Source organism: Narcine bancroftii, chromosome 5 (assembly GCF_036971445.1).
Source record: "Narcine bancroftii isolate sNarBan1 chromosome 5, sNarBan1.hap1, whole genome shotgun sequence".
Classification (NCBI taxonomy): Eukaryota; Metazoa; Chordata; class Chondrichthyes; order Torpediniformes; family Narcinidae; genus Narcine; species Narcine bancroftii.
Window position 1 is genome coordinate 171,593,600 of NC_091473.1, and position 27,117 is coordinate 171,620,716.

At 39.1% G+C, this 27,117-nt stretch overlaps 1 long non-coding RNA gene across 1 annotated transcript; it reads left to right on the forward strand.

Moving 5' to 3' along the window:
• Positions 1-778: 778 nt before the first annotated feature.
• On the forward strand, positions 779-26,320 carry LOC138764194 (uncharacterized). Its single transcript, XR_011358047.1, has 3 exons — positions 779-1,292; positions 8,319-8,437; positions 25,924-26,320. It is a non-coding gene; the product is annotated as an uncharacterized lncRNA (long non-coding RNA).
• Positions 26,321-27,117: the final 797 nt, after the last annotated feature.

A 27,117-nucleotide genomic window follows, 5' to 3' on the forward strand; every position in this document is an offset into this window, starting at 1 on the left:
ACATGGTCCCACCATCAGAGATATTTTCCCTTCTCCTCCCCTCTCTGCCTTCCGCAGGGACCACTCCCTCCAAGACTCCCTCATCCCTTCCAACTCATCACCTCCTTGGCACCATCCCCTCCGACCACAGGATGGGCCACATTTGCGCCCACATCTTCTCCCATATCACCATTCAGGGCCCCAAGTCTTTCCAAATAAAGCAACACTTCAGACGTGAACCTGCATGAGTCATCTACTGCATCCAGTGCTCCCATTGTGGCCTTCTCTACATTGGAAAGACTGAGCGCAGACTGGGAACTTGCTTTGCCAAGCACCTTCGCTCTGTCTGCATCAGGATCTCCCAGTGGCCAACCATTTCAATTCCAAGCCCCACCCTTTACTGACATGTCTATTCATGGCCCCGGGCATTGCCAAACCAAGGCCACCTGTAAATTGGAAGAGCAACACCTAATATTCCATCTGGATACTGGATGGCATTAACATCCACATCTCCGGGTTCTGCCAGGCCACTCCCCATTCTCCCTCTCTTCCGTGTCCCTCTGTCTCCTTTCCTTCAGCTCTCCACCCATTTCCCTCTCCATTCACAGAGCAACCTACCCTGCCCCCCCCCCCCCCGTTTGCTGTTGTACCCTCCCTCCCTTATCCAGCTATTACACCCTGTGTGTGGGAGCTTGCTCCTCCCTCTGCCCATCCTCCCCCACCATTTTTTTCAAGTGCCTGCCGACCATTTGTTCATACCTTGATGAAGGGCTCAGGCCTGAAATGTGGGTTATGTATCTTGACCAGCTGATGTTACTTCTATTTCTCTTTCCACAGATACGTGCTGAGTGGTTCCATCCTTCTTTCATTTTCCTGATTTCCAAACATGCGCTTTTGTGTCTATATTTTGTCTACAGCTTCAGTCTACATGCATTGTACATGTGGACACCACTTGACCCCCCCTTAACTGTCTCCCAGCTCTGCTCTGATTTTTCACTCTTCCTACTCCAAACCCCATCCTGACCTATAATCTCCTCTCCCTCTCCACGCATTAGACCTTTCCCCTCGACCTGCCCTTGCATCATTTGTGTTATTTGAAAATCCAGACATGTTTTTCCCCATTAAAATAAATTCTATTATCTTGTGCGTAGATATGTAACAACGGAATCGAAATGTCTCCACTACAGTTCTGCTAGGGGGCAGAGCAAAAGGAGTGTCCATGGGAACAGGACTGTAGTCCAATCCATGTGATTCCCGAAGGATCCGGGCATTAGGAGTTGACTTACTCCACAGTTAGCAACATTTCTTTGGAGGTATGATTCCACATTCCACTCTTCAACTTGAATAGTTCCTTCAACTTCTCTTGTATTTATCCAATTCAGGACTGATTGTAAATGTAATTTTCTTCATTAATTGGATTTTTATTTTAATTGTGGCTCAGGGTCTTTAACTCCCCAGTGTAAAGAAATTTTAACATTTATTTTTCAGCAAAAACTTTTAAGCTGAGAATTCACTCTAGCTTTGAAAACATTGAAATAATCCATTGAAAAACAATAGCTTTGGGGTTATCAGCCTATTAATTATCCAGAGGGCAGCAGATATTTGAAGGCCTAAACTTGCATTCACCCAGTGGGAGAAAGGGAAAGTGGAACTTAGTCACGTCCGTGGGTGTGCCACCTGCTGGTTTGTCAGCAGAACACAGTGCATGTCAAGAGTCTTGTTTTTAAATCTTCATCAAATCACCATAATCATTTTAAATGGTCATAGTGTGCTTGCTTTGCTCTTAAAATTTCAAGAACAGTCTGCATATCAACATTTCAGCCAAAGATTGGCTGGCTAGCAGAAGACAATAAAGGGGCCTTTTCTGACTGGCTTCTGGTGTTCCGCAGAGGTCAGCACTGGGACCAGTACTCTTCACACTGTATGTAAATGATAGAGATTTTGCAAAGGGACCTGACAGGTTGGAAGAATGGGCAAAGAACTGGCAGATTTAATACAGTGTAGTGAAATGCATGGCCATATACTTTTGTGGAAGGAATAAAGAAGTAGACTATTTTCTAAATGGGGAGAGAATTCAGGGATCAGAGTCCAAAGGAATTTTGTAATGCAAGATTCATCTTGCATTCATCTCGAGGACCAGAATACAAAGCCAAAGATGTAATGCTGAGACTTTAGAAGGCATTGGTCAGACCACTTTTGGAGTCTTGTGAGTCATTTGGGTCCCATATAGAAGGAAGGATGTTGGAGAGAGCCCTGAGGAAATATACGAGAATGATCTGAGTTGAGAGGGTTAACAAATGAGGATCTCTGGATTTTAGAGGGATGAAAGTGATCTCAGTGAAACACACTGAATGTTGCAGGGGCTAAACAGAGAGGACATGGAAATGTTTCCAGTGATGGGAGAATCTAGACCAGAGGGCACACCTTCTGAAGGAAAGGATGTCCCTGTAGAACAGAGATGACAAGACATTTCATCAGTCAAAGGCAGTGACTCTGAAATTTATTGTTACGGAGAGGTGTAGGGGCAAAGTCAATGGGTGTTCAGGTACTCCCCAACTTGCTACCTGTGCGACTCATGTCCATCCACACATATGACCAAATTTTAAAAAATATATAAATGTGTGTTCCGAATTTTGGATTTTTCCAGATTTCAGAACAAGAGCCCCAGATTTAAGCCCACCCGAATGGTGCTGCCATATCCACCCCCTTTCAGTTGCGCTGGCATCTCTGCCTCCCCACCCACCAGAGTCGCACTGGCGTCTCTCCCCCACCCGCCCACCCGAGTCGCGCTGCCATCTCTCTCTCCTCCCCGTCCACCCAAGTCGCGCTGCTGTCTCTCTCTCCTCCCTGCCCACCCGAGTTGCACTGCCATCTCTCTCCCACCCCGCCCAACCTAGTTGTACTGCTGTCTCTCTTTCTCTCTCTCTCTCTCTCTCTCTCTCTCTCTCTCTCTCTCTCTCTCTCTCTCTCTCTCTCTCTCTCTCTCTCTCTCTCTCTCTCTCTCTCCCTCCCTCTCTCTCTCTTCCTCCACTGTACCAGCACCAGGAAAAAAAATGCCGGTTTTTTAGAACTTTCTGGATTTTAGATGTTCGGATAAAGGATTGTGTACCTATAGGGGAACAATCCTTCCCTTTTACAGGTCATTCTTTATCGAATCCTCTCTTCCCCCCCCCCCTCATTTTTCACCCTCCCTTCTGCTCCCACCAACAAAGACAAGTAAATCAAATTACTAAATGTAACAATACAGATACAAAAAAATGGCGAGACTATCTTGATTTCTTGCCACACACGAGTCTTCGGTTGGCGCATGTGCGGTGGGTCGCGTATTGGAGTTCAGTTGGTGTGTGCATGTACAAGAGTTAATGCACAAATTGAATATCTTCAGGGCATGCACGCACCAACCGAACTCCAGTACGTGACCCACCGTGCATGCACCAACTGAAGACTCGCGCATGCGCACAGGAATCAAGATGGTCGCACCCAGCCTACGGACCCCGGGACGCCGACGAACAAAGTATGTACGCACATTTTGGCTCTTACATGCCCTGTATCCCTGTTACAGCTTGTCAAATACAACATTTGATTAAAATGTTGGCTTTAAAATTTTGGTCCATCACGCCCGTGGGCAAAATGTCCATTTCAAGATATGACCTATCCTTCGGTCCCAATTATGGTCATAAGTCGGGGACGACCTGTAGTTGAAGCAGAGGTTGATGTGTTTTTGATTAGTGTGTGGTGGTAGGGGATTGCCCTATAGACGAGATTAAAAATAATTGATCTGTTCTCAATAGTTTAGAAGAATTCGAGGTGGTCTAATTGAAACAGGCAACGTTCTAACACATTGACAGGCTTTTATTTTGCACAGAGTAATGTTTCCTTTGAGATTCTAAAATCAGGGGTCACTGTTTCAAAATATAGAGATGAGAATGAGGGTTATTTTCACTCAGTGTGTGGTGAATCTTTGGAATTTATGTCAAAGAAGGCTATGGAGGATTAATCAATATTAATCAATGATTAATATTTTTGGATATTGAGGGGGATTAAGGGATACGGATTTGACACAGGAGAGTGGCAATGAAATAAGAGCGGGCTGAGAAGGGTATTCTTGGTTTAATTGTTTTGTTGTGGGGAACTAAATTGATAAATAATAGCCCCGCCAGGGAATGGATTGTAATGTGGTGGTTATGGTGAACAAATCTGGAAGGATTTGCCCATGATCAGCCAATCACCAGTAAAACCCAGACCTGCTGTATGTCTCCATGAGTCCAATGTGGAGTTTTGAATAGCTGAGATGCTCCAGCATAAGGTCCTTCACTTCCATCCCAGGTCAGTGAAATCTGTCTACAGTCCCCATTCAGTAGAATAGGGTCCCGTGGCTTGGATTTTAAGAGGGTGAAGGTAAGTTAAATCACTTTGAGAAGTCATTCTTTTTTAAATGAATGTAGGTACCAAATCTACGCTGGGTAACCAACTCAGGGGAGTCAAACTCCCACCGACTATTCAAGAAAATGGTCACCAGGGCAACAGAAGATGGTAAATAAGCACACCCGCATCTTGAGAACAAGTTTGATTAATTATTCTCCACTAGCAACTTATTTTTAAATCATCTGGTTCTCATTGTGCCATTTTGCCAGCATGGCTTGACATCAAATGTTTGATACATTAGATGAGGGATCAGGAAGAAGATATCCTTACCTCGACCACAAGCTTATTTTAAATCACTAACTGCATTTACTGGTTACAATTATGGCTGACAATAACAATGAACTCAATACCCTGCATTTCCTTAATGATAGATTTAAATGTAGAAACTTCGTCTATAATTTTGTAGTCGAATGCATATGCCCATTGTTCCCTTGCACCTGCTACATCACATTACTATTGTACATGCTGTCAATTGGAGCTCCAGCTGTGTATTCACTTTGCCCTGCTGAGTGCTTTACATAAACTGAAAGAAAAAAATGCTAAATGAACAGGTGACGTTGTCTGAAAGTGTGCCATTTCCCCGCAATGTTTTGAGGTTTGTTTACTTATTGAGGTGTCATTCCTCTTGCAGTTATTGCTGCAAAAGGCTATGGGTGCATTTACCCTGTTCAGTGCTGGTTTGATATTGGGTTTGGTACCACTGTGACAATCATCAAAGGGAATTCTTCACTAAATTCTTCATATCATCAAGGCCAGGCTGGGAGGATCTTGCATCTTTTGCAATTGATGGAATGTGGAAAAAATATCTAATATATGGAGATAGCACAAGAGCAGTGATAATCTAGAATGCTGGTTTCACAAGATTTTTAGACTGGTAATTACCTCTTCTATATGTGCCCGACATTCATTAATCCAATTCAAAGTGGTGCATCTTGTTTACACATCCAAAGATAAACTGGCTAGTATTTTTTCTAATATTAACCCTATTTGTAACAGATGCAAATGTGAAATTGCTACATTGATACATATGTTTTGGTCTTGTCCATCCTTAGAAATCTATTGGAATATAGTTGAATATCTTTTCAACTGTGTTCCAGGTGGAATTATGACCCAATCCAATAACTGTTCTTTTTGGAGTTATTGACCCAGATATAGGGTGTCTTTGTGTACCTGTTCAATGGGTTGTGGCCTTCTCTACATTGTTGGCTAGAAGAGCCATTCTATTCAAATGGAAAGACTCGAAACCTCCAACAGTATTTCAATGGTTTTCTCATATTATGTCTTGTTTAAGAATAGAAAAAATTAGATATCATGTATTTGATTCATCAGTGAAATTTTAAGATACACAGAGACCTTTTATGTCTTAATTTCATATGATGTAAATGTTTCTAATGTGATGAGATGTGCTCACTCTTCCAGATGAGATATGGCTTTACCTTTGTTTTTTATTTATTTACGGTGGGAACCAAAAACTACAAAGTATTTGTAACCCTCAGGCTGAGCTGCTCAGCTGTTTTTTTTTGTTAGTTGTTTTTAATTAGAGTTGTTGGGTGGTTTTTTTTACACAATATTTTTGATTTTTTTGATTTTCACCCAGTGCAGTGGAGGAGGGGAATCAAGTTTATACTGTTTGAAAATTTTTAAATAAATTATTTATGAACAGGTACACAAAGACACCCTAAATCTGGGTCAATAACCCCAAAAAGAACAGTTAATGGATTGGGTCATAGTTCCACCTGGAACACAGTTGAAAAGATATTCAACTATATTCCAATAGATTTCTAAGGATGGACAAGACCAAAACATAGTGTGTGTGTGTGTGTGTGTGTGTGTGTGCGTGTGTGTGTATAAATTATATGTATATATTATATATAATTATATGTATATATTTATACATCATACACACACACGCACGTGATAATGTATTTTCAATTTCATTCCCTCTTCTTCATTGTATTATATTTCCTATATAAACCAATAAAATAGCTTTAAAATGAAAAGAATGGTGAATTCAAAGGGAAATTGTCAGCTTTACCTTTTGAATAAGAGACAGAAAAATGTTTAAGGAAATGGCAGAAGAATTAGACAACTACTTCATGAAAGGAAACAAGAAACGTTTCAGAAACACTGTAAATCAAAGGTCTAATATAAATGAAGAAACGAGAAAATGGTTATTACTTTTTAAAATCTTCTAGAAAAATTATTAAGCTTAATAATCTTTATCCCAAGATTTGGAAGAGCAATTTTTTGACATGATGGATGCTCTGGTCATCATTTCGCACATTTTTGTTTCAACCTGGGGCAAGAGCCGAATGCTCGTTGTTTACCATTGTCGGTTTGGCTGCTGGCATTGGCAGTGTCCCGGGGTCTGGAGGCTGCGCGCGTTTTCTATCTTCCAGTGCACACCCACTATTGACTGGAATTGTTGCTGCATGTGGTTTGGGGGTGTGGCGGTTTGTTCGGTTAGTCCACCCACATTGACAAGTATGGCGGGATAGAGGATGGGTGAGTGAGGTGCCAATATTTTCTGTCGACCATGACACATCACGTTACTGAAGAGACTGGTCATTACCGTTATTCATGTTCGCAAGGACATCATCATTACCACATTACAATGGTCGTTACCACATGTATATCCTTTTGTGTTCACGAATAAACAGTATAAAGGCATCTGGACTTTGTTAAGAAATCATTTGAACGTGTCACAGGAAAGAGCCCAGTTGGCCTCCGAGAGGCTTTTTTTTATGGATATTTGTCACTATATTTTAGTCAATAGAAAGTATTGAGCAGGATTGAATTGGGCATTTTTGAACATCCCTCTTTGGTTTGGAGCGACATTGAAAGCAATAGGTTGGAAATGCCGAGCACAGGTCACTGACAGCAATCCACCTCCATCGGTCTGACCATTGTCTACAAAGGGGTCCAGGGCTTCTAATCCTAGAGCAGAACATCCTACAAACACGTTGGCACAGCCATTTGCTGATAATCACAGCAATATAATTGACTCTGCCATGGTGGAAACTCGCTCATTGACAGTAGCGCATCGCAGCCATCCGAAGCTGCGGGATTACACTTGTGGATTCCTTCTGTATATTTATTTAGTTTGAACAAAGTTTGGATGTGCTGCCGCTTGTCCATTGGAGACTGTTGATTTTGTGCTCATGTTGTGCATGCTTGGTGCTCAAGCTCGGCGGATGGTTGGATAGAGACACGTAAACTGGCCACCGCCGCTTCTGCCAACATCACCAATGAGGCACGATTAAAACCACTGCAGAAAATACGGACTAAATTTAAAGTCAGAAACGTTTTTTTGAATATTTTTGATTTTCGAAGACTCGTTTCAATCCAATAAAACAGCACATTCTTTTTCAACAGAGTCCACTTCATCCCTTACCCCTCTCCCCTCCCTCCCAGACACTAACATAATACAAAAAAAAGTTATATAAATTAAACGAATACAAGGAACAAAATATTGATAAAGCCAGAAATCTTTAAAGGAACTTAAGGAGAGCCCAAAGAGTCCTAATGAACAAAATAGAGCAGGTCGCCTGCGCCACAACCCCCTTCACTGATCTCAAGCATTCCACCACTGGAATGTTGTATTTACTTCATCTTAAAGGGGTAGAATTACATTTGTGTATAAATGTGTTCCAGATAGGTTTGTCACACCCTAACAAATGTGTCATATTTCCTTCTTAAATTGTACATGAATTTCTCCAACTCTGCATTTCCCTATTCCACTGTGTAATATTTAGTTGGGAGTCGGACGTCCACGTGACCACTATACACTTCCTGGCTACTGACAAGGCAACCTTCACAAACTGAATTTGGTATCTGGACCGTTTAAAACAATGTCCATGAGGTTTCCCAGAAAGTACAATTCCGGAAAATCCACCTTTGTAATTTTTTTTCAGAATGTCCCTCAGGTTTAAAGTCAGCAACTTGGAAATGGCTGCAGACGTGTCACAAAATGGTGGTGGTGAAGAAGATGAAGCTGCAAAGGATGTGTAATTCCAACTGGAGGAAGAGTCAGGTATTAAGGCAACATTGAATGTGCAGGATGCTCGACTAGACATAAAACATACTCAAGGATAGACCTATTCCTGTTATCAGCCCACATACAAGGGAGAGTTAGGAAAACGGAATATAAAGCTAGACTATTATCGGACCACTCACCCCTGTTATTGGCAATAGAGCTAGAAGACATCCCTCCAAGAATGTATAGATGGAGATTAAACCCCATGCTACTTAAAAGACAGGATTTTAGAGAATTTATTGAAAAACAATTAAAAATGTACTTTGAAGTAAATACGGAATCAGTGGAAGATAAGTTTATACTATGGGACGCAATGAAAGCATTCATTAGAGGGCAAATAATAAGTTATGCAACCAAGATGAAGAAGGACTATAATCAGGAAACAGAGCAGTTGGAAAGGGAAATAATAAACATAGAAAAAAAATTAGCAATAAAGGAAGATACAACCAAAAGAAGAGAATTGGCGGATAAAAAAATAAAATATGAAACATTACAAACATATAAGGTGGAGAAGAATATAATGAAGACAAAACAGAAATATTATGAACTAGGGGAAAAAACACACAAAATCCTAGCATGGCAGCTTAAGACAGAGCAAACTAAGAAAACGGTATTGGCAACAAGGAAAAAAGACAAACAAATTACATATAATCCAAAAGAAATTAAGGAAAACTTCAGAGAATTCTATGAACAATTATACCGAACCGAAAACGAAGGGAAAGAAGGGAAAATAGATGAATTTTTGACTAAAATTGAACTACCAAAACTACAAATAGAGGAACAAAATAAATTAACAGAACCATTTGGAACAGTAGAAATACAAGAGATAATAAAAAATTTACCAAATAATAAGACACCAGGAGAGGATGGACTCCCAATAGAATTCTACAAAACATTTAAAGACCTAATAATACCGCCCCTCCTGGATGTAATCAACCAGATTGATGAGACACAAAACTTACCAGATTCATGTAAAACAGCAATAATTACAGTGATACTAAAACAAGGGAAAGATCCACTCTCACCAGCGTCATATAGACCAATATCTTTGCTAAACACAGATTATAAGATAATAGCTAAACTATTAGCGAACAGATTGGCAGAACAGGTACCGAAAATGGTAAATTTAGACCAAACTGGATTTATCAAAAAAAGACGCACAACAGACAATATTTGTAAATTTATTAACTTAATTCATGCAGTAGAAGGAAATAAAGCACCGGCAGTAGCAGTTGCTTTAGACGCAGAGAAGGCCTTCGACAGAGTAGAATGGAATTACTTGTTCAAAGTATTGCAAAAATTCAGTTTACCGGAGAAGTATATTAATTGGATTAAAGCATTATATAAGGGACCGTTAGCGAAAGTGACAGTAAATGGACATGTATCAAAGCAATTTAACTTAAGCAGGTCAACGCGACAGGGATGCCCACTATCACCATTATTGTTTGCGCTAGCTATAGAACCACTAGCAGAATCGATAAGAAGAGATAATAATATAAAAGGAATAAAAATAAAAGACAGGGAATATAAAATCAGTCTGTTTGCGGATGATGTGATAGTGTACTTAACAGAACCAGAACTATCAATAAAAGAACTATATAAGAAATTGAAGGAATATGGAGAAGTGTCGGGATACAAGATAAACGTAAATAAAAGTGAAGCAATGCCTATGAATAACGCGGATTTCTCAAAATTTAAGGAGGAATCCCCATTCAGATGGCAAACGCAGGCAATAAGATACCTAGGTGTGCAAATAAACAAAAATCTAGGCCAATTATATAAACTCAATTACAATCCACTAATGAAAAAACTACAGGACGATTTAGAGCATTGGAAAGAGCTACCACTAACACTGATAGGAAGGATAAACTGTATTAAAATGAACATTTTTCCAAGGATACTATACTTATTTCAGGCATTGCCAATACAACTGACAGAAAAATTCTTCAAAGAGTTAAAGAAAATAATAAGGAGATTTTTATGGAGAGGGGGGAAACCGAGGATAGCACTAGACAAATTAACAGAATGGTATAAACAAGGAGGCTTACAATTGCCAAACTTCAAAAATTATTATAGAGCCGCACAATTAAGGTACCTATCAGATTTTTATCAAACAAGGGAAAAACCAGACTGGACGAGACTAGAATTAGATAAAATAGGGGAAAAGATACCTGAACACATATTATATAAATGGGACGAAAAATTGGTACAACATAGAACTTCTCCAGTATTACACCATCTCCTCAATATATGGAAGAAGATACATGTAGAAAGAAATAAAATAAATTACCAAATACCAAAACTAATATTGACGCAAAATAAGCTACTCCCTTTTACAATAGACAACCTTGCCTTTAGAAAATGGGAAAAAAAAGGGATTAAAAGAATAGAAAATTGTTTTTCAGGAAGTAGATTCTTATCCTTTGAACAAATGAGAGATAAGTACAATATAACGGGAGATACAGCGCTGGCATATTACCAACTGAGATCCTACTTGAAAGATAAATTAGGAAGCAACTTGAGTTTACCAGAGGGAAGTAACCTTGAATATGTGATTACAGATACAATGTTAATCAAAAGATTTATAAAAAATATGTATATTAAACTGCAAGAAAAGGAAAATGAGGAAACAAATGGTAAAACTAAACAAAAATGGGAACAAGATTTAAATATAAAGATAAAAAAGGAAACATGGGAGAAGTTATGCTCTGGAACGATGAGAAATACAATAAATACGAGGCTGCGTATGATACAATATAATTGGTTACACAGACTATACATTACACCGCAAAAGTTAAATAAATGGGACCCAACAGTATCTGATAGATGTTTTCGATGTAAAAAAGAAAGGGGAACAACAATTCATGCAATCTGGACATGTGAGAGAGTAGAAAAATTTTGGGATGATCTCAATCAGATATTAAATAAAATAACAGAAAACAATATACCAAAGAATCCAGAGATCTTTCTCCTAAGTAACATAAAAAATAAAGAATTTGGAATTGACTTGGAGGATGCACAAAAAAGATTTGTTAAGATAGCCCTAGCTGTAGCAAAAAAATGTATTATGTCAACCTGGAAATTGGAAGATAATTTGAAAATACAACAATGGTATATAGAAATGAATAAATGTATTCCATTAGAAAAAATAACATATAGTTTAAGAAATAATATTGAAATATTCGAACAAGTATGGGAGCCTTACATTAAATACAATAGCGAAAACCTACCGGGAACAAACATTACCTAAGTTGATGGAAGGAGAAGAGAAGAAAAAAATGGACTCAGTAGAATTTCTGGTGTATTTTTGTTGAATGACAACATTGTCTAACTGAATTAATGCAACCTAGATTGTATAACTAAAATGGATGAGAGGGGGGAGGGATGGGGGGGTGGCTTGGGAGGAGGGAGGGGGGAGGGAGAAAAAGTCACTGTAAATGTGTGGAAAAGAAAAAGTGTATATCATGGCTATTGTGATTTATGGTGTGAAAAATAAAAAATTTAAAAAAAAAAAAAAAAAAAAAAAAAAAAAAAAAAAAAAAAAAAAAAAAAAAAAAAAAAAGAATGTGCAGGATGAAATACAACCAGGTGAGACTGTCAAATGTTGGAAGCAGGAGAAGCAAAGGAAGTTCTTCTGTATCAAGCTCCAGAGTTTCCAGTACTGCATCCGCACGGATAAGGGCCAAGGCTGAAATGGCTGCTCTTGTTATGCAACAGAAATTGTTTAAGGATAAACATGCTTTGGAAGAGCAGGAGGAGCAGCTAAGGAGGAAAAAAGGGCAAACATTGCTGCTATGAGGGCCAAAGTGAGGGTAAGAGGAACCTTAAAGGGATCCAGTGTTCGAAGTAACTTATCTAAAGTGTCTGATGGTATGGAGTCATAATTTAAGAAAGGACAACAGGAAAAGAAAACATTTAATGTTAAGGCAGATTCTTTTGTACCACTTGCATACACATGGCCAAACCCTCCCAAAGCATGGTGTTACCAATCCACAAACAGCAATAACAACAATCGCAGACAGAGCTGTAGCTCAATTCCAATCTCTCCCCACAGCTCCCTTGATGCTCCAGTCAAGCATCAAAAATCCGAGTGGACGTGCACAGGTGACATCTCCAGCTACATTACCTGCTACAAGCCACGCTGAACAGAGCCAATTCTCAGCCACCGAAAGGCAAAATGAAATCACTGCATTAATAATCGAGCCACCGTGTCTCTCTTCCATGCCCAAGTTCGAGATTCAAGTTTTTCATGGTGACCCATTTCATTAACTCCTTTGATCACAGTAAGAAAGTAAGAACAAAAAAACCCCAGAGATTGTTTCTATCTGGAACAGTACACAAAAGGACAGCCAAGGGAACTTGTAAGGAGTTGCCTACATAACATAAAAACATAACATAACATAACAATTACAGCACGGAAACAGGCCATTAGGCCCTTCTAGTCTGCACCGAACCAAACACCCCTTTCTAGTCCCACCTCCCTGCACAATGCCCATAACCCTCCATCTTCTTCTCATCCATATACCTGTCCAACCTTTTCTTAAATAATACAATTGACTCCGCCGCCACTATTTCTCCCGGAAGATCATTCCACACGGCTACCACTCTCTGAGTAAAGAAGTTCCCCCTCATGTTACCTCTAAACCTCTGCCCCTTAATTCTTAACTCATGTCCTCTTGTTTTAATCTTTCCTCCTCTTAACGGAAATAGTCTATCCACATCCACTCTGTCTATCCCTTTCATAATCTTAAATACTTCTATCAAATCCCCTCTCAACCTTCTACCCTCCAAAGAATAAAGACCTAATCTGTCCAATCTCTCCCTATACTCTAGATGCTTAAACCCAGGTAACATTCTGGTAAACCTTCTCTGCACTCTCTCCACTCTGTTTATATCCTTCCTATAATTAGGTGACCAGAACTGCACACAGAACTCCAAATTAGGCCGCACCAACGTCTTATACAATCTCAACATCACCTCCCAACTCCTATATTCCATGCAATGATTGATAAAGGCCAGCATACTAAAAGCCTTCTTCACCACCCTATTCATGTGAGTTTCTACCTTCAGGGAACGATGTACCGTTACTCCTAAATCTTTCTGCTCTTCTGTATTCCTCAATGCTCTCCCATTTACCACGTATGTCCTATTCTGATTCTTCTTACCAAAATGAAGCACCTCACACTTATCAGCATTAAATTCCATCTGCCATTTTTCAGCCCACTTTTCTAAGCAGCCCAAATCCCTCTGCAATCCTTGAAAACCTTCTTCATTATCCACTATTCCACCTATCTTAGTATCGTCTGCATATTTACTAATCCAATTCACCACCCCATCATCTAGATCATTAATGTATATAACGAACAACAATGGGCCCAATACAGATCCTTGAGGCACACCACTGGTCACCGGCCTCCAACCTGACAGACAATTATCCACTACCACTCTCTGGCCTCTCCCTTTCAGCCAATGTTCAATCCATTTGACTATCTTAAAATTTATACCTAAAGACTGCACCTTCCTAACTAACCTTCCATGTGGTACCTTATCGAAGGCCTTACTGAAGTCCATATAGACAACATCCACTGCGCTTCCCTCATCCACATTCCTAGTCACCTCTTCAAAAAATTCAATCAGATTGGTCAAACATGACCTTCCTCCCACAAATCCATGTTGAGTGCTCCTGATCAGACCCTGTCTATCCAGATGTTTATAAGTACTATCTCTAAGAATTTTCTCCATTAATTTACCTACCACAGACATCAAACTTACAGGCCGATAGTTGCCAGGCTTCCTCCTTGAACCCTTTTTAACTAACGGAACCACATGCGCAATGCGCCAATCCTCCGGCACTATCCCCATATCTAATGACATTTGGAAAATTACCGCCAGAGCCTCTGCTATTTCCTCCTTCACTTCTCTCAATGTCCTGGGGAAGATCCCGTCTGGTCCCGGAGACTTATCCACCTTTATATTCTTCAAAAGCCTTAAAACTACACCTTTTGTCATCTCTATATTCCCCATATTTACCCAATTTGCTTTTTTTATCTCACATCTCCCAATATCCTTCTCCTTAGTGAATACCGAAGAAAAGAAACTGTTCAATATCTCCCCCATTTCTCTAGGCTCCACACACAGTTTTCCGCTCTGATTTTCTAAGGGACCAATTTTGTCTCTAGCTTTCCTCTTACCATTAACATATTTGTAGAACTCTTTTGGATTAGTTTTCACCCTGCTTGCCATAGTTTTCTCGTACCTTCTTTTAGCTTTCCTAATTCCTCTCTTAAGATACCTCTTACATTCAATGTATCTTTCAAACATCTCCTTAACTCCATGCTTCTTATATCTAATGTACGCCTCCCTTTTTCTTCAAACCAAGTTTCCAATATTCCTTGAAAACCACGGCTCTCTCAAACCTTTTGCCCCTCCTTTTAACCTAACAGGAACATAAAGCTTTATGGCCTCGGACAAAGGATTCAGGGAGGCTAAATCTTTACTACAGGGACATTTTGGCAATGAGCATAAAATTGAAACAACTTATTATGGAGAAGGTTCTTTCATGGTCTTCAATAAAACTCGTGGACACAAAGGCTCTACAGGCACACACTCTCTTTCTAAGAGGATGTGGTCGTGCCATGGAAGATATCAACTACATGCATGAGCTTGACATGCCTGCTAATATACTAGTCGTCATAAAGAATTTGCCCTACTGACAGAAGAATATATGGAGAATTGAGGCCTATAAATTTCAGGCAAAACACAGTCAGAGCTACCTTTAAGGATATAGTGGATTCCCTGGAAAGGCAAGTGAAGATTGCAACAGATCCAGTTTGTGGAGATATCAAAGAGACTCCAACAGTGACCAAAGATGTAAGGAGGTCCAAGTCCCTGCCTCATCCAAGAATAAAAGGAAGTTTGCCACCACTGTGACAGTTGCAGATAAGGAAAATGATAAAGGAAGTAAGGAAAAGTTTGCCTGCTGTGAAGAACTGTTTGTTCTGTGCAGGTAGACAAGCTTTGGAGAAGTGTCCACAGATGGAAAAGAGAGCACATAGAAAAATTGCTTTCCTAAAAGAGAAAGGAGTATGTTTGGGCTGTCTGCGTAAAGGACGCATCAGCAAAAACTGCAGGAAGCAACTCAGCTGTAGCGTGTGCGGTTTAAAGCAACCCAGAATGCTTCATATCCTCCAAAGAAAGGAGGAAATGAAAAAGGAGGAAGCAGAACGAAAGGAAGCAGCTGGAAACGGAGCTGTAGCCTCTATTCTGTCAAGTGGTCTTACTGGGGCCGGTGACGATAGCTGCAAACTCTCAATAGTGCCTGTAGAAACTGGGCCCGCTATTCCAAAGTCCAATTAGCTAAATTCTATTCTAATCTTTCTTCTAAATGTGATAAATGTATAACTGAAGAAGGTTCACTGTATCATATGTTCTGGTTATGTCCTTCTCTTTCCAATTTATAGGAAGGTATATTTCATACCTTGTCTTTAGTTCTCAACATTAATTTGACTCCAAATCCTTTTCTTGCTCTTTTTGGAATAAGTGGGCCAACACATCTTTTATTGATGGCTTCACAAACCCATGTAGTTGCTTTTGCCACCCTTTTTGCGAGAAGGGCCAAATTAATGAGATGGAAAGATGTTGTCCCTCCCACTCACACTCAATGGTTGTCTGATATGATGGCATGTCTGACTTTAGAAAAAATTACATGTCCATGACTGAAATGAATCTTAATTTTGTTTCTTTGTGGGGTCATTTCTTAATTATTTTCCAAATGTATAAGGTTAGTTAACTTTTCCCCAATGATCACCCTCCTTTATGTGATCAGGAAGCCATCTGTTAAGTTTAGCCAGTGGCCTCTTGTAGGGAGGGGCTTGATAATTAGGATAGTGTTTCTTTAGGTTTTTGTTTCTACTTCTCAATGTCAGTCTCAGCACCATTTTTATTATATGTGATTTATTAATATTTTATTATTATATAACATCTACTTGAAACCAATAAAAATATTGAAAGAGAAACATTTTAAAAAGTGCCTGTACAAGTCAAGGCCAGGAAGGGGAATGCAACAGAATGTATTTACGCATTTCTTGACCCAAGTAGCACTGCATCATTTTGCACAGTGGGGCTAATGAATAAGCTTAATGTTCAGGGAAGCAGATCAATGATTCTACTGAGAACTAAAGGTCAAATGAAGGTTATTGAAACTAGCATTGTTTCAGGCCTAGATGTCGCTGGACTGGACTTGGGATCTCCCAGGCATATACACTCAGAAGTCTATGCGTTTGCACAACGGAAACATCCTGCATCAAAATGATATTGATTGGTGGTCTCATCTAAGGAATGGTCAACTACCTGAAATTGGCTCTGAGTTAGAGCTGCTGATTGGCTCAGATGTATCAAAGGCTCTGGAACCACTAGATGTAATACGGAGTGTGGGAGACAGACCTTGCACTGTCAAAACCATGCTTGGTTGGATGATTAATGGACCATTAGGAGGAAAAAATGATAATGCTCGGGAGCCATCAGCGACAGGCATCAACAGGAGATCGGTTGTGACTTTTCTGAGGACCTCGGTGATGATCAAGAACCTTCAAGAGAAGACCAGCAGTTCCTGGATTTAGTCTCAAAATCTGCCAAACTAGTTGATGGCCATTATTGCATTGGAAAGTCCTGTGAAGGTGTTGGTTAATCCCTTGGATGCAAAGTCTGATCTGGAAGTTCCAACAACTAGAAACATTATGGATCTTGAAGCTGGATCTCTTCTTCCCATCCTAAACATTCAGCTGAATGCTCTTCATATAGATCAATATCTTTACTCAATATTGATACTAAAATTCTATCTAAAGTTTTGGCTCATAGTCTTGAAAATATTTCACCACTTATTATATCTGATAATCAAACTGGATTTATTAAAAATCAGTACTCCCATTTCTATATATGCTGTTTATTAAATATTATATACTCTCTTCTAAGGAAATTTAGCACTGTGTGATATCTCTCGATGTGAAGAAGGCTTTTGATCGGGTAGAATGGAATTATTTATCTAAGACTTTAATTTTGCAGCTGGCTTTATTCAATGGATTAAATTACTATATTTATCCCCTTCTCGCCTGTGTGCTTACTAATTTTTGGATTTCTAAACCTTTTAGACTTCAATTTGGAACCAGACAAGGATGCCCTTTACTGCTTTTTGACTTGGCTTTAAAATCCTTATTAGCTATTGCTTTCCGAGAATCTAATGATATTACTGGCATTTTAAGGAAGGGCACAGCCCATGAAGTTTTGCTGTATGCTAATGACATGGCTTTATATTTCTAATCTTCAAATTGACTTCAAAAAGTGCAGAGAAAGTTTGAAATACTTCGATCCAATATTTCTCAAGACGCTGACATGTCCATTTATTACAATGAGGAGAGACATCACATAAAAATCAGATAGTTTGACTCTGGACATGTGAGCCCTATGGACTATTTTAAATTGTAGGAGAGAGTGGTGAGCACATTAACTAATTTGAAAATTACATTCCAAGTAAGATGTAGGTCCTGTTCCAGGATTAAAAACAAATTTTATCTGAGGGAGTTTCTCTTACTCCCAACGGCATATCATAAATTTTAGATAATGCACCGTTATAGAAAGGTTGTAATTAAAAAAAAATACATCAATTAAATTCTTAACAGTTCTTCTTTTAAAATAATATAATATTAATACAATATAATCTATTTGATTAAAATGTGGGATGCAATGATATAGATGTAATGTATCTGTTTGAAATTTGACATATATCTGTATTTTTGGATGTGAAATTTCAATGTTAATAAAAACACTAAAAGTGAAAGAAAAACTTTATGGAGCAAAGATAAAGATATATAACCAGCGTTTCAGGCTTGAGCTCTCCATGAAAGTATAAAAGAATGTGGGCAAGTGCCTGAACAGTTAGGGGGGGGGGGGGGCAGGGGGAGGAACACAGATACTGAGAATGATTCTTAATCAACTCATAAAAATCTACAAGGAACTGTTAAATCTATCTTTTTTCTGAATTGTTCTCTTTTGTAGATTGCTGATAGCAGGGACTACATCCACCTTCTCATCTAACACTGAAGCAGGCCTAAGGCCTTTTCACACTGGCTAACTAGTAGATTGGCTATTCAGTGAACTAGTTAAGGAAACCATTTTTTGCCATTAACATTGGACCACTGTCAACCCGGTTCTCTGTATCCTTTCACACCTACCTCAAGGCATCCCCATGGATAGGGGAGTCTATCCTCCACCAGTGATGTCTGAGTGACACATTGAGTGATGGCGGACCTGCCCTAAACCCTGATCAATGTATTATGATCTTGTATTTAATCAAAATTAATCAGGCCTAATTATAACATAATTAAACTTTATGTACAGCACAGTATGAGCCTTTCAGCCCTTGTTGTTGCGACGACCTATATAAACCTTCATAATTTTATAAAATACCATGGGAAAGTATAGCCGCACAAGTTAAAAACAACACCATGGGCAAGTTCCAGTGGCAATAGTGCACCAATTTAAAGACCATGGGAAAGAGAGATGGTGCACCTGCCCTCCCAGAATTCTGTGCAGCAGGGAAAGGGCTGTATGCATGAAGCATTCATCGAGCACTCATGGAGGGGATTGTCTTCCGCACGGAATTCTGGGAGGGCAGATCTGCTATCTCTCTCCCCCCACTGCAACTTTCCCATGGTCCTTTAGACATTTATAATCTTTTTAATATTTTGTTTCCTTCACATCCCTGCACTCATGCAGAGACATAATCAACGTGCTACTAGTTTATCCCAGGATACCCAACGTACCTTTCACATTGGGCTAATTGAAACACAGGCATCATCAGATGCCTATTTACCAATTAAAGAGCTTTCACAATTGACTCTTAACTGGTTGACTGGCAGTCAATTACTGGGACAAGGTGCTAGTGTGAAAGGGGCTCAACAGTGGAATGAAATCTCTGGCACCCACATAATTTCTCACAAAGTTTACTCTTGGAATGCAGAAAAGTTATCCATTAGCCATGCAGTTTAAACCAAGATAAACCAGCATCAGGTCTGTGTTCGGTGACTTGAAGCCCCCATGTAAAAATATGTTGCAGAATTCTTTCTGATAATCTGCACCATCATTTTTTAAGCAACCCTATCAGGTAAACTACCCTGATCCTGAGATGAACATAATAAATGAACTGAAACTTCAGTCTAATGCTGAGGGACTGCTTCACCATTGGAGATCTTGTTTTATACACTTTGACTGTCCTCTAAATTGGAGCTAAAAATCCCACAACATATTTTTAAAAAGACCAAGATAGTTGAGGTTCAATCCATCCCTCAACCAATGTAACCAAGACATATTATAGGGCTATTATAAAAACACACTGAAATGCTGGAGGAACTCAGCCGGTCTCGGAGCAGCCATAGGAGGTAACGATATATTTCTGACATTTCAGGTCCGAGCCCTTTTTCAAGGCATAAGCAAAGAACAGGAAGGTGTCAGAATAAAGACTGAAGACTGGCAGGGGTTATTATTACTTTACTACATCTGAAAGCTTGGCCTGCACAAAATCTCTGGCATTTTGATGACACTTCAATGGGTCTTTTGCAATTTGTGAAGTTCTGAAAGGAACATGAAACATATATAAATTGAAGTCCTTCAGTTTTTAAAACAAATTCTCAAATAGGCTCTAAACCAGCATAAAATCTGAATATAATGTTATAATCAAGAGTTTTAATAATCCACAGGTATATCGAGTGTCTCCCAATCCAAAATGGCAAATGCCTGAAAAATTAGTGCAGCATAATAAAATTTCTATGCCTTGTATTTCACCCTACAGTTTACATCAGACCTGACGGTTGATGGGACTAATCAAGGGGTCAATAAATTCCTGGGGGTCAAAAGGAGGTCGATAATGTCGAAGGGGCGATTGAACTTTTGGGGTCAAAAGTTGACATTTGTTTGAGAAATAAAAATACATAAAAATCAACTTGCTGATACACATTTCTGATTTACCATATATTTTGGTGTATGATTCGATAAACAGATAGGTTGGCCCCTTTTTTTAAGCCTCATTTTAATGGTTTTATGTTATATCTGGTGTATAAGTTGACCCCAATTTTTTGGTCTCTCTGGGCCTTTCAGGAAAACCCAAAATTTTTAAAAACACCCCAACTGCAAGTAACAAAGCTGTAAACCAAGTAAGTAAAAGAAAAAAAACCTCAGCCTAACAGGCAGGAGCAGTGATAGCCCACAGAGCAGGAGCAGCGATGTCATGTTCCCGGTGGAGCAGGAACCTCCACCCACCAGGCAGCAGTGGTGATGGTGACCTCAGGGACCCAGGTAGGAGTGGTTATGGTGGAGCCCAGTGGTGGGGAGATGCCAGGGAACAGTGGTCGGGAGGTGCTTCCAGCATCAACTTATATGCCAAATCAATATCAATCTGGTTGTTTTGGTGAATTTAAGGTCTCAAAAGTATATCCGGTGTATAAACTGCCACACCCTCTTTTTGAACAATTTTAAGGATTTCACAATGCAAATTATACCACCAAAATATATGGTATATATAATTAGTTTTTATTGTCTATTTATTTTGTATTCTGTTTACTGAAATGTATAATAATTTATTATTAGTTGGAATCACAAGACAATGGACCATTGTAATACCTGTTTCCACATGGCTGAATTGACTTGGATTTTCTTTACTCGTATGGTTAATTTTTAAAAAAATACTCGATAAACTTATAAACTATATTATTCATCATGTGCATTCCAGTCTTGTAACATTTTAGCTTAGCCTTAGCTTAATTTTTATGTACGTAATGAAAATGTGGGTTGTAGCAATGCTAGGCTGAGTATCCCAGCCGTGTCATTTCCTGTCCAATGGCGCTGACCAGTCCAGAGACAGCCAGTGCATACTCAACACCCACAGCTATGGGAGAGGTATCGGTGAACCGTTAGCTGTGTATTTACTGTGTAAATTTGCCACATTTCTAGTAAGCACAATGGCGGCTGCGAATGCTAAGAATAAGTGCCAACAATATTCACAAGAGTATTTGAAGTTTGGATTCGTACCTTTGTTTACAAATGAAACAATACATAGGTGCATGTTATGTGAAAGTAATGATGCCATAGATCCTACGAAGACAAAAGACCACTCAAAAGGATTCACTCTGATAAGAAAAACACAGATCTTGATTTTTATTTCTTGAGGCGCTGAAAGAAAATAATTGAAAATCGACCAAATTTTTTTTTTTAAATTTTTTATTTTTCACACCATAAATCACATTAGCCATGATATACACGATTTCTTTTTCACACATATACAGTGACTTTTTCTCCCCCCCCCCCCTCCTCCAAAGCCACCCCCCCACCCCCCCTCTCATCCATTTTAGGTATACAATCTAGGTTGCATTAAGCCAGTCAGACAATGTTGTCATTCAACAAAAATACACCAGAAATTCTACTGAGTCCATTCTTTTCTTTCCTTCTCCTTCCATCAACTTAGGTAATGTTTGTCCCCGGTAGGTTTTCGCTATTGTATTTAATGTAAGGCTCCTATACTTGTTCGAATATTTCAATATTATTTCTTAACCTATATGTTATTTTTTCTAATGGAATACATTTATTCATTTAAATTTAGTAGTTTCTTCCTTTTAATTTGGTTATGTATTCCATTAATATTTAAAGTCATATAGTTCAGCGTAGCCCTTTTATATTTTGTTTATCTTCTCTTTCCGTTTTTCCATCATTACCTTTCCTCCTTTTCCATTTCTGTTTTCTTATTTTCAACTCTTTATAAGACAACATTCCTACAACATCCAACATTTTCCTTATTCTCCTATTTCTATCTTATTTATCCCCAATCTCCCCTTCCCCTCCTGAGTTGTCCTTTATCCCTTGTCGGACAACCACATCTCCCCTCTCCATTTGGATTTGCGAATCCACTCGCAAGCGTCAACTGATTTTGCAGTGACCGCTATTTCCCCTCACCCCGCCCCCCCCAGAAAAGATTTCACTTTTCATATGTCACAAAAGTCACTCTTTTAATTCCCTCCTTATTCTCTCTATTCCATTACCTTCCCTTATTAATTCTTGTCTATACTATCTATATTTTCCTCTAAGTACAGATACATTCACGTATGCACATTGTCTCTATTCACTCTTATACCTCTTTACCCGCATACATATCAATCGTGATCATTTTTACTCTCATTACCCGTCTTCATCCCTCAGTCTATTTTTGTCTTTACCCACATACATATCAATCGTGATCATTTTAACTCTCATTACCCGTCTTCCTCCCTCAGTCTATTTTTGTAATTGTTCTGCAAATTTTCGTGCTTCTTCTGGATCCGAGAATAGTCTGTTTTGTTGTCCTGGAATAAATATTTTCAATACCGCTGGATGCTTTAGTATAAATTTATACCCTTTCTTCCATAAAATCGCCTTTGCTGTATTGAACTCTTTTCTCTTCTTTAGGAGTTCAAAACTTATATCTGGATAAATGAAGATTTTTTGCCCTTTATACTCCAGTGGTTTGTTGCCCTCTCTTACTTTTTCCATTGTCTTCTCCAGTACCTTTTCTCTTGTAGTATATCTTAGGAATTTTACTACAATAGATCTTGGTTTTTGTTGTGGTTGTGGTTTAGAGGCCAATACTCTATGTGCCCTTTCTATTTCCATTTCTTGCTGTAGTTCTGGACATCCTAGGGTCTTAGGGATCCACTCTTTTATAAACTCCCTCATATTCTTGCCTTCTTCATCTTCCTTAAGGCCCACTATCTTTATGTTATTTCTTCTGTTATAATTTTCCATTGTATCTATTTTTTGAGCTAGTAGTTCTTGTGTCTCTTTAGTTTTTTTATTAGATTCCTCCAATTTCTTTTTTAAGTCTTCTACCTCCATTTCTGCTGCTACTGCCCGCTCTTCCATCTTGTCCATTTTCTTTCCCATTTCTGTTAAGGTCATCTCTATTTTATTCTTTTTCTTAAATCCTTAAATTCCTGTGTTTGCCATTCTTTAAATGACTCCATGTATCCTTTAATAAGAGAAAGTATATCCTTTATCTTGCCTTTCTTTTCTTCTTCTATTTCACTGTACTCTTCCTCTTCCTCTTCTTCTTCCTCTGGGTTGGCCATCTGTTGTTTCTTTGGTGCCCTTTCCTTCTCTTCTTTCTTGTTTCTATTGTCTTCTGTGGTCTCTTCTTGCTGCAGGTGTTCTGCAGCTGTCGTTGCCGGCTGTGGAGATCGACTCCCCAGCTGGTCCCCCCTCCCGTCGGTGTATTTTTTTTCATTCGCATCGCGCATGCGCGAAGTATCGCGCATGCGCGATTGCGCACTTTTACTCGGCTCTGCGAGCCATTTTTGTAGTCCATTATTTACCGACCTGAGGGAGCGGGTTTCTCTCTCCGCAGCGGGCCTCTTCGGACAGGTAAGGCCTTCACCTTTTTCCTCCTTTGTCTTCTCTTCCTCTCTTCTTACCGTTGCTTTCGATTTTTCTTTTTTTGTCACCATCTTCTTTCCACCTTTATACTCACTTTTCTGTAACCTTTATTTCTGTGCCTTTGTGTTTTCCTTTGTTTTTCCCGACTTTTCTGGAGAGGGCTGAAGTTCACCGTCCGGCCACTACTCCATCACGTGACTCCTCCAAAATCGACCAAATTTAAGGACATTTTTTAAAGCACTGCTGATAATGAAGGAGGACTGAAAGCATCATACAGTTTCTCCTTTAATACAGCAAAGAAAGGAAAATCATATACCATTGGTGAGGAGATTATAACAGCTGTAATCAAAGAAATGATTGAAAATGTATGAAGACTCTCAACCTGTTCTAAAATGCATGCCGATAAGTGCAAATACAGTGCAACAACATGTTGACGAGATGACCAATGATGTGGAGAAAACCTTGGCATCTGAGCTTCACTGTTGCAAGTTTCCCATCCAACTCGATAAAGCAACTTTCGGCAGTTCAGATATTCTCAGGGCCTATGTCAAGTATTATTGTCCCAGCCCAGAAGTGCATTGGTGACGAGTTTTTGTTTGCCAAGGACCTTGAAGGTAATGTGAAAGGTGAGACAATTTTTCGACATTTGGAGATTATTTGAAGAAACACTATGTTCCCCTTGGGAATATTACTACAGTGGTTACCAACAATGCACCAGCAATGGTTGGCCATTATAGAGGATTTTGTGCCTTACTCAAGGAAAATGTTCCCAATGTTTACCATGCACTACACAGACACCATCTTGTAGCCAAGAAACTGAGTGGTGAATTGCATGATGCATTAAAAATGTGTATCAGGTCCAGTCAATAAATTTAAAGTATATCTTCTCAATTCACGACTGTTTGCAATGATGTGTGGATAAAAAGATGAAACTTTGAATCAATTACTTTTGCACACTGAACTAAGATGGTTGTCAAGAGGTGATAGCTTGCAAGGACTTGTTGACTTGTATGAATCAACTGTAGAGTTTCTTACGGATGTGGACCCATCACTATATGACGAGTTGAAAAGTGTGAAAACCATCTGTTCTATTTGGCAAGAATCTAGATTCAAAATTTAGTGAAGTACAGAAATGTCTTCAAGGTAAAGATGTTACAATTATTCAAGCCTGAACCATCCTAATATGTTTCCAAGTCAAAATAGGCCTATTTAAATCTTCAATGGCATGAGGAGATTTTAAGAATTTTTTTTCAAAGTTACGTCAGTTGGAAGAAGATGAAAACATTTCAGACTATGATCTGGAGATCTACATAAAGCACCTTGAAAAATTAAGGGAAGGCTTTAAAGTACATTTCGAGGACCTGGAGAAAATGCATGTACCTGTCTGGATTGTTTCACCGTTTGATTTGCAAATGGAAAATGCAGACATTGAATCTCACTTAGAAAATGAACTCGTTGATATGTGTGTGGATCTCGAAGCTAAAAGCCTCTGTGACTATTGGAGCGATGTAAATACTGCTACTAAATACCCCAAGCTTAGTGGCCTGCGGTTGAGCATTCCCGAGCTCATACATGGTTGAAACTGGTTTTAGCCACGCAAATGTGATTACAGCAAAGCCGAGGAACAGACTGAACCTGGAGGAGCGTGGTGACTTATGACTAAAATTCACCAGTCTCCACCAAATATCAATTCCCTTGCTGATGCTCATCGAACACATCCTTCCAATTAATAATGTCAACCAATTCAATAAAAAGGTATATTAATTTTATTTTTTAATGTGTTTAATATTACCTATATTATTTATGATGTTTTTCTCATTATTATTGATGCTAGGTTTGGTTTAGAAACTGGTGGTGATGAAAATGTAGCATGCGTGCATAGCATAGGGATCTGGGAAGTTCAGTTTGTCTGACTATCTGGTCATGAAGCTCCTCTGACACTATGGGATCAATTGTTACCAAAATTGGAACATAGATTGATTATTATACCTATGTCAAATGACGGCTAACAGACTTTCTCTCTCTCTTTCTTTCAGTTTGCTAGGAGTGTTGGAGAGAAATTGGGCGTTGAATGATGTCATAGTTATGGCATCTGTGCCAAATGGCAGCAAACAGATTCTCCTCTCTGTGTATTTCCCTATATTTCATGCTGTATATTCATGATTCATGCTCTATGACCATCTATTTTGGTAAGTTTGAACACGTTTTTGTTGAATTCCAATTTTCTTTTCTTTGGCTTGGCTTCGTGGACGAAGATTTATGGAGGGGTAATGTCCAATATTCCAATATTATATTTCAATTATATTGTACCTGTACATTTCTCATAATTTGTACAATGACAAGATACAGTTTTTCCATCTGGTGTCCATATATTTCATGAGAGAGGGGAGAGGATACAGAACAACAGTCCCACAGTGCTTGGTATGCCGTTTCCCTCACTATCGTCCAGTATATAGAAAGCAGAGTTTGGTAAACTGCCCGTCTAATTTATTTGTACATGTCTGTGGGGGGGGGGGGGGGGCATGATGGAGTCGATTATCTAAAAAGTTTGGGGGGGGGCCTGGTTTACATAAACTTTTTTTTCTTTTGATATATTTATGTGAGACATTCCCTATCTGTGTCTCACTTTTTCAGTTACTCCAACATTTTCTGCGTTCATGTCAAGTAAAAGTACTTGATTACAAATATAAAATGACAACAAATCATGGTGACTTTGAAGTATTAAAAGAACCCCAGACCCAAATTAATGGAATATTCATACCACCAGCTTTAGGAAGCTTTCCTTTGAACAACATTTAAATTTTACTCTGCTCATGGGGTGCAATTCCAGAGTCAAATCTGATTTACAAAGTACCTTGCGGATCACAAATTAAATCTAACACAGTTCGTATTAAATCATTGAGGTGTGTGGGCGGGGGGGGGGGAGGGGGGGGTTATGTTAAAGTTCTTGAATCCAGCCAGACAGATATTTGGGAAGAGCTGCACACTTCCAGGTCGGCAGGGACTGGACCAGATCCCGACGCTTTGGCTTCGCTGAAAGTGGAATTGGAAACAGTTGTCAGCAACTATTTATTATTTATGACAAATGTTCCCTGAACATAGTTAACACTTGCGGAGTGCTTTGGAACCGGTGTTAGAGATCAACAAAAAGTTTAGCAAGGGTCATCTGCGAAGGAAAAAACCCCATCAATTCTCGCATTACAAATGAACGTTTAATCGTATGTATCTAA